The following is a 9,237-nucleotide window of genomic DNA, read 5'->3' as shown; positions in this document are numbered from 1 at the left end:
ATTAATAATTAGATAGTATGGCAAGACTATCAATTAATTCTAGCACTACATTGTACACTACATATTCTTGACTTGGGCAAAGTCTACTATTAGTCAAAATATTTCTAAAAGTCATATATTTTCTCATTAATATTAATAAAATATGGCATCAAAAATAAAGGAAGATGGGAGTCCCACAGCACCAGGGAAAGCTTCAGTGCTGTGATATGCCCTCACACCCACCCAAAGAAAAAAATCCCACCTCCAATGGTAAACTTGCACATGTATGAGACCCCAACACTTTAGTATATATGTATATATAATAATACATCAGGCCACAGAGTCAAAACATCTATCAGGTGGCCCAAGAAGTGATGTGCCAGAGTAATGCTCTATTTCTCTTTCCTCTCTAATTTCACAAATAAATAAATTTATATATGTGTAAGTATACATATATATATACATATGAGAATTTATATGTATGAGATTTGCTATTGTTTTATTGCAATGGGGGTTTATAAAAAGTAACTTGACGGGGCTAGGTGATAGCACACCCAGTTAAGAAGATAGTACTATGCATAAGGACCCACACAAGGACCTGGGTTGAAGCCCCTGTTCCCCACCTGCAGCGAGGACTCTTCACAGTAGTGAAGCAGGTCTGCAGGTGTCTTTTTCCCTATTTCCCATTCCCCTCTCAATTTCTCTTTGTCCTATCCAATAAAATGGAAAAAAAAAAAAAAGGAAAAAATGCCCGCCAGCAGTGGTAGAATTATAGTGCTGACACCAAGCCCCAGTGACTGGAGGCAAAAAAAAAAGTAACATGACTGTTTTAATCACTGTTATAACTATGTCCTTTTCCCACCTGTATGCTTAGTGTAAACTGAAATTGCTCCTCATTTTATTTCATAATGGCAACTCTAGAGTTGAAAACAAATGTTGACAAACACATTCTGAAAATAAGTCTTTACCAAATTGTGTTTGACATTAAGTATTGGTTATTAAAGATGTTTTTAAATAATGAGACCATTAAAATTAAATTAAAGATTCACACTTAGTCAAAGAACTTTTAGGGGTGGGAGAGAGCATAATAGTAATGCAAAAGACTTTCAAGCCTGAGGCTCTGAAATCACAGGTTCAATATTTTGCACCACCATAAACCAGAGCTGTGCAGTGCTGTGGCTAATTAAAAAAAAAAAAAAAAAAAAAAAAAGACAAGAACCTAAACTGTGTTCCTATTTTGGACAATACTACTTGTTCAGATTCTTTTTAAAAAAATCTATATTTTTGGATCAAGAAAATGTGAACATTCTTTTTTTCTTATATTTATTTATTCATTCCCTTTTGTTGCCCTTGTTTTATTTGTTGTAGTTATTATTGTTGCTGTTATTGATATATTTGTTGTTGGATAGGACAGAAAGAAATGGAGAGAGGAGGGGAAGACAGAGGGGGAGAGAAAAATAGACACCTGCAGACCTGCTTCACCACTTGCTAAGCGACTCCCCACAGGTGAGGAGCCAGTGGCTTGAACCAGGTCTTTGCTCTTTGAGCCACCTGAGCTTAGTTTCCTTGTCAGTGTTAGTTGGATATTTATGATACAGGATTTTGTCTATTCACTGAGACATATTTCATTATACCTAATAAAATCATCTTGGTCTTCAAATTTCTAAGATGTCAGTCATTACAATACATTTTTTTCTCATTATTGTTTTGGGGTGGGGGTTGTGGGTGTTTTTTTGTTTGTTGAGGTAGTCTTGGTTTATAAGTCTGCTGAAGCTTCAGGAGTATAATTTCACATCTCTTCAACATATCTTATCACACTACACCTAACACAATAATATCAATAGCCCTTCATTAAAGTCTACTGGGTCCGTTCCAACCTTACAACCCATCCTTTTCCAACCCTTTTGGTAAACTCAATTCGTTGGTCTGGATGTAAGGGTTTTCATTTGGCTTTGCTTGTTCCCTTGCTTTCTTATTTGTATATGCCACAAGAGTGAGATTATTCTGTATTTTTATTTATATAACTCCCTTTAGCTTTTCTTAGAGGGTCAGTTTAGTGATAATACATTCCTTTAACTCTTATTTGTCTTCTTCTTCTTCTAACGTTTGCCCTTCTTCCGTAGCCAGTCAACAGCATCAGGTTGAGCCTGATGTAAAGTTTCGAGACCTCCTTTGAATCTGGAGAGGTGGCAGTCGTTGACTATGTGGGTCATAGTCTGTCTGGAGCCGCAGGGGCAGTTCGGGTCGTCTCTGGCTCCCCAGCGATGGAATATAGCGGCGCACCCGCCATGGCCTGTTAGATAGCGATTGAGGAGGGCCCAATCATAACGTGCTAGGTCAAAGCCGGGTTGACGCATGCAGGGGTCTGTGATGAGGTGTTTGTTCTTTACCTCAGCTGACTGCCAGCTCTGTTTCCAAGAGACTGGAACAGAGAAGTTCAGTGTAGGCGTAGGGGACCAGATTGGGTGACGAGACGTCAAGCATTGGACAGGGTGGGCGAAGATATCCGCGTATATTGGCAGGTCCGGCGAGCGTAGACGTGGGAAATGAACTTAGATGATGCCGCATCCCGACGAATATCTGGCGGGGCGATGTTGCTAAGAACTGGCAGCCATGGAACCGGGGTGGAACGGATGGTTCCAGAAATTATCCTCATGGAGGAATATAATTTGGAATCGACCAAGTGGACATGGGGGCTACGGAACCATACTGGGGCACAGTATTCTGCAGTGGAATAGCATAATGCCAGAGATGATGATCGTACTGTGGAAGCGCTCGTGCCCCATGAGGAGCTGGCCAGTCTTGCAATGATGTTATTCCTCGCGCCCACCTTTGCTGCAGTTTTTATGAGATGTTCGTGAAATGACAGAGTGCGATCGAGAGTAACGCCAAGATAGACTGGCTGGGCTTCATGCCGGATTCTCGTATCGCCAAGCTGCACATTAAGCTCACGCGAGGCCGAGGCATGGTGTAGATGGAAAACAGATGATACCGTTTTTTGCAGTGCTAGGGATTAGTCGCCATTTTTTACAGTAATCAGATATCAGAGACATGTCTTTCGTGAGTGTTTCCTCGAGGATGTCGAACTTTTAAAACAGAGTGATATATTTGTTGGTTAGAAAATTCTTGGATGAAGGTCTTCTACATACATAAATTTCAATATATCAGGCCAGTCCTTCTCACTTTTAGAGTTTCAAGCCAGAAGTAATCTGATTGTTTTAAGGGGTGGAGATTAAAAGGGAGTCATTGCTTTTCTCCAGCTTCTCCACTTTAAGATTATTTTTCTTTGACTTTTGACATTTTAATTATTTCAGTCTGCATCTGCTTGACTTTATCTTATTTTTTTATTTAAATTTTTTATTTATAAAAAGAAAACATTGGGAGCCGGGTGATAGTGCAGCAGGTTAAGCGCACATGGCGCAAAGCACAAGGACCAGCATAAGGATCCTGGTTCCAGCCTGGGCTCCCCACCTGTAGGTGAGTCGCTTCACAGGCAGTTAAGCAGGACTGCAGGTGTCTATTTTTTTCTCCCCCTCTCTGTCTTCCCCTCCTCTCTCCATTTCTCTCTGTCCTATCTAACAATGATGACATCAACAATGACAACAATGAAAAACAACAAGGGCAACAAAAAGGGAAAATAAATAAATAAATAAATAAATAAATAAATAAATAATAAAAAAAGGAAACATTGACTAAACCATAGGATAAGAGGAGTACAACTCCACACAATTCCCATCACCAGAACTCTGTATCCCATCCCCTGATAGCTTTCCTATTTTTTAACCCTCTGGGAGTACGGACTCGCAGTCATTGTGGGATGCAGAAGGTGGAAGGTCTGGCTTCAAAAATTGCTTCCCTGCTGAACATGGGCATTGACAGGTCGATTCATACTCCCAGCCTACCTCTCTCTTTCCCTAGTGGGTCAGGGCTCTGGGGAAGCAGAGCTCCAGGACACATTTGTGGGGCTGTCTGTCCAGGGAACTTTGGTTGGCATCATGCTAGCATCTGAAACCTGGTGGTTGACAAGAGAGTTAACATACAAAGCCAAACAAATTGTTGAACAATCATGGACCTACAGGCTGGAATAGTGCAGATGAAGAGTTGGGGAGCCCTCCATTTTGTAGATAGATAGTAGGAATATTTTAGTTATATTCCAAAGGGCCTGTGGCTGTACTATTTTTTTTTTCTTTTTCTTTTTTTTTTTTCCCCTGAGCCTGAAATCTGATATGCAGGTGGATCCAAGTTATTGTCTGGGGAGATGATGTTATGGCTGAAAAAAGGACCAGAAAGCTGGATCAGGGAGGAGAATAGCTCCCTAACATGAGAAAGGGGTACAAATATTGTTGGCTGTAAACCCCATCAATCTGATGTGATCTGGGGCCTATATTCAGCTTAGGAGCCTAGATGTTAATAATTGTTAAATCTTCTTGGTTGATTTTCTTCTAATCTTCTCTAATAATTATGTAATGGCCTTGCCTATCTTTTATTACTTTGTTTAATTTAAAGTCTACTGTGTCAGAGATGAGAATGGCTGTTCCTGCTGTTTTTTATGGTCCATTATCCTGTAGGAGAGTTTTTCATCCTTTCACTTTAAGTCTGTTTGTGTTGTTTGGTCAGATGGAATTCTTTCAAGCAGCAATGTTTGGGTTGTGTTTTCTAATCTATCCATGCCTTTTAATGGATGAGTTTAAGCCATTGACATTTATTGATATTATGGATTTAATGTATTGTAGTGCCATTGTTCAACAATTTTTTATTTGCTCTAATATATAGCAAGTACTATGATGGTGTTCTTGTTTATAAGAGGTCTTTTAGAACCTCTTTCAGGGCAGGTTTGGTGATGGTTACCTCCTTTAACTGTTGTTTGTCTAAGAAGGTTTTGATCTCTCCATCTAGTTTGAATTAAAGTCTAGCAGGATATATTATCCTTGGTTGAAACTTTTTCATTCAGGGATTTATAGGTATCTTGCCATTCTCTTCTGGCTTTTAGAGTTTGAGTGGAGAAGTCTGATGATAGTCTTATGGGTTTTCCCCTGTGTGTGACTGTTTGTTTTCCTCTTGCAGCTTTTAGGATGCTTTCTTTATCCTTATTTCTTTTCATTATAACTGTGATGTATCTTGGTGTCTTCAGGTCTGGGTTGATTCTGTTTGGGACTCTCTGGGCCTCTTGAATCTTAATGTCCTTTCTGTTGTTCATGTCTGAGAAGTTTTCTTCTATTATTTCCTCTAGAATGTTTACTTCCCTTTCCTCTCTTTCCTACTCTGGTAGGCCAATTATATGAGTGTTACTTCTTTTGAGATCATCCCATATATCTCTGTTGTTGTTTTCAGTGTCTGTCAATATCTTTTTGAGCTCTTTTACCTCTGTCTTAGTTTTCTCTAGCTCATCCTCTGGCTAATTCTGTTTTCTGCTTCTGTTAGCCTGCTTTCCCTTCCCTCAGCTTCTTTCTTCAGTTTAGTTGTAGTATTAGATTTTTCTGCTAATTGACCTTTTAGCTCAGCTATTTCATCTTTCAGTTCTTTAATTACCTTGAGGTAGCTTGTATTTTCCTTGAGGATCTCATCTATTGTTTCCCTAATTCTGATAGCCCTTTTATTTATAGTTGTCTTCATTTCTGTGATTATTAGGTTTATTATTGCTTACATACTTTTCTTATCTAAGGTTACTTCTGACTTATTTGGAGTTTCATCTGGGCTCCTGTCCTGATTCATTGTGGTAGAAGTTTTGTTTGCTCTTGATTTAACCATTTTTTTATTGATGTGTTTTTTTTATTTTTATGTTCTGTCATTTTTCAGCTGTTGTGTTTTGAGTATAAACCATGTTATACTAAAGACCTTTATGACAAATGCAGTCACCAACCTCAGAAATTACAAAAATAGTAACTAAAGCAAGGATTGTTGCAGTTCAACCAATATCAGTTTGCCAAACAACACCTCCAGTCCAAGAAAAAATAGAAACCAAATCCAAAGGAAAAATAAAGAGAAAAGAAAAAAGGGAAAGCAAGAATAGACAATTATGCAAATCTACTATCCACTGTAAATTCGAGGTATATCAAGAGGAGAAAGGGAAGTAGAGAAGAGAGACACACAGAAAGCAACCACTCTGAGTCAGATTTTTTCCCCAAAATAAAATGCAAATGAGTATCAGTGAATTCAGAAAGCAAAAGAAGGAAGAAAAAAAGACAAGAACAAGAAAAAAAAAGCAGTGAAAGGAAAGAGGTTTTTTTTTTTTTTAATTAGCTAGGAGGAGGAAAAAAGGAGAGTGGAGGAAAGAGGTAGAGAGAAACAAGTTCCTCTCACAATGGATAGGACACCCAGTCACCTAGCAATGGAAAAAACAACAGTTAATTTTGATCAACCTGAAGAAGGAGGGGGGAAAAGGGACACATGTATATAATAATAGTAATAATAAAATAAAATAGAGTAAAAAACCCTAACAGTCAGTCTGCAGCTTGGACCGCTCTGGATTGGCTGCAGGCAGCCTAAGCAAAGACAGCCTTTTTTTGTAAGAAGTATCCAAAAGAAAAAAAAAAAAAAAAAGCAAAACCCTCCAGGTAGTCTTTCCCAGGCAGGGATGAGGCTCTGATTGGTCAGGTATTTTGTTACTCAAGTAGAACTCCAGCCACTTAAAAAGAGAGAGAGAGAGAGAGAGGGAAGGAGGGAGGGAGGGAGAAAACAAAAAGTAAAAGGCTTGGAATGACACCCCTAGTGAGCCAGGAATCTTGGTAAAGAAAATAGCTCAGCAGGAAGCCTGCTAGGAGGTTGTCCAGCCCCTGAGGTCTGGTTCTGGGGTGTGGGAGGGGTGAACTCAAAAATAATCAAAATATTTCCTTTTTTGTTGCCCTGGCTCTGTTTTCCAACCCAAGAGTGAGTTATAGGACTCCTCCTTGGTGTCACCCTGAGAACCCCTTATTCATCCTCCTGCTGATGGTCCAGTATCCAATCTTATCCAGAGAATCCCAGGTCACAAGCTTCTGCTTCTTGGAGCTCATGCCAGCTGCTGCTCCCAAGTCACCATCTTGGCTCCGCCCCAGGCCTTATCTTCTTTAGCATTAACTGTTGGATCTCAATGTCTTCTTCAGTTTGGAGAAATCCTTGTCTATTTTTTTTTAAATTTTTGTCATTTTTGCACTCTCTTATTCTGGCATTCTTTTAATGAAATATTCTTAGATGATTTTTTTTTAAATCTATTTTTGTTGTGGGGAGCTGAATATCCTTAGGATCATCACAGTTTTTTAAATTTTTGTCATCACCAGGACTTCACCACACCAGGATGACTTTTTGAGAGGGAAAGACAAAAAAGCAGAGAGAGACATAATGAAGGAAACCACAACACTAAAGCTTTCTTTAATGTGTTGTGGGCTGGGCTCAAGCATGACTCATGAACATGGCATAACTGTACACTGTCCAAATGAGATATTTTGGCAGACCTAGAACCATTGCTTTGAAGTCCTCTTTAGGTAATTTAAATATACCATTGAATTTTAGTGTGTCCTTCAAGTTATGATCTTGCTTCATCAGTATCTTCTCCTTATATTTAGTGCTCTGTGAAGATCTAGACCAGGGGCTTATAGAAGTGACTATGAGCATAAATTCATAGAAGAGACAATATCACCAAGATGCAGGCAGTCTGGTTATAGACAAAGGGCTCGAGACTGCCAGTGTTTATCAGTCAGTAAGTTGCCATGATTGGGAATCAAGTTTTAAAGAAGTTGTGTACAGTCATCAGATGTGAGCTGGGGGGAAGTTGAGTCTGTCTACAAGGAGTTATCAATTCTGCCAATAGTTAAATGTGAGTGAAGTTGTATTTTCAAGTTTCTCTAATATTTAAATGCATTGAACAGGTAATTTTAAGCTATAATGTTTCTTCTTTTAAAGAAAGTGGAAAAGGACCTACATTGGAGGGGTAGAAGTATTTTGCAGATATTTAACACAGGGAGATGAGAAATTGTACTCATGTGTCCAGAACTATACTATAAATCACTACCCTCCCAATAAAAACTTATTTAAGAATGTCATCAAGATTTATTTTACTTTTATTAAACTTTGGTAAAAATTGAGCATTTAACAAATGAAACCTTTATTGACAACTCCTATTTTCATTAAGTGTTTTCTAGGTCTGAAATGAAATTTATTTAATATAAGTAGCAGTAGAGTTTATATAGGAAAATATGTGGTCTTTTCACTCTGCTGAATTGCCTCAAATTCTTAAACTTTTTCACAAAAAGTTAATTTTAAAATAAATACTATAACAACAAAATTAAATTTGATGTCAATTTATAACTTACCATGTATTCTCATATATTTCACCATGCTATATCTTTACTTTTATAACTGACAATATGAGAATACTAAAGTCAAATAATACTTAATCACTCAGGCTTGGGGGACCATAAGCTGGTGTTTGCAAGCAGGTTGGCCTTGACTTTCATTAATGAAATTATTAATAAAGTTTAAACATGTACTGTTAATCATATTACCACATTTGACTTTACATCTATAAGAAGATTCTACTTTAAGAAAAAGACTGAGAAGTTTCATTATAACAGAAAACAAATTGGCTTTCAAGCTAAATGATCTAACCGGAGGACACAGGTAAGAAAGCAGGCCAGTCTCTATTCCCCAGTGACACTATATCAAATGATTACACAAAATCAAATTTATTGCTGACTAAAATCCCAGCTTTTATTTTGGCATGACTCAGGATAACAGTATCCTGATTTTCAGAAGACCTTGGGAATTTCTCACTTGAACCTATGCTTATTATCTAAAATGACATTCACAAAAATACCAGAGAAAGAACAGATAACTAAAAATATATATATAAGAATTTACTATTTCCCTCAACCAACTATGAACAACTATGTAAGGGAGAGGAAGATACTCATTGCTCAAGTTAGATTTGGATAAAGACAGGAAACTGCATCTTTTAAAATAGATAAGATTTCCCACTACATAAACATGTAATAATAGCCTTCTATCACTTGGGTTAATATTTATATTGCCTAAAATAAACTCTATCCCTATGTCATTTTTCAGCTGACATATGACACAGTGCTCTCTGAAGCAAATATAAGTTCAGAAAGCATCCTCTATCTTTCTAAGAAGCTTTAGACTTTGCAAATCCGGCAAACTTTATTTTGTTGCTGTGCAACTGATAGGCAACACAGTCTTTCAGACAATAAATAAATTATGTATTTTACAATGAAATGTCTTTTCTCCCTGTTTGAGAACAAGCCACAATTTCCTTTCATGCTA

This window comes from Erinaceus europaeus, chromosome 1 (genome assembly GCF_950295315.1).
Source record: "Erinaceus europaeus chromosome 1, mEriEur2.1, whole genome shotgun sequence".
Taxonomy (NCBI): Eukaryota; Metazoa; Chordata; class Mammalia; order Eulipotyphla; family Erinaceidae; genus Erinaceus; species Erinaceus europaeus.
This window is presented reverse-complemented; position numbering follows the sequence as displayed.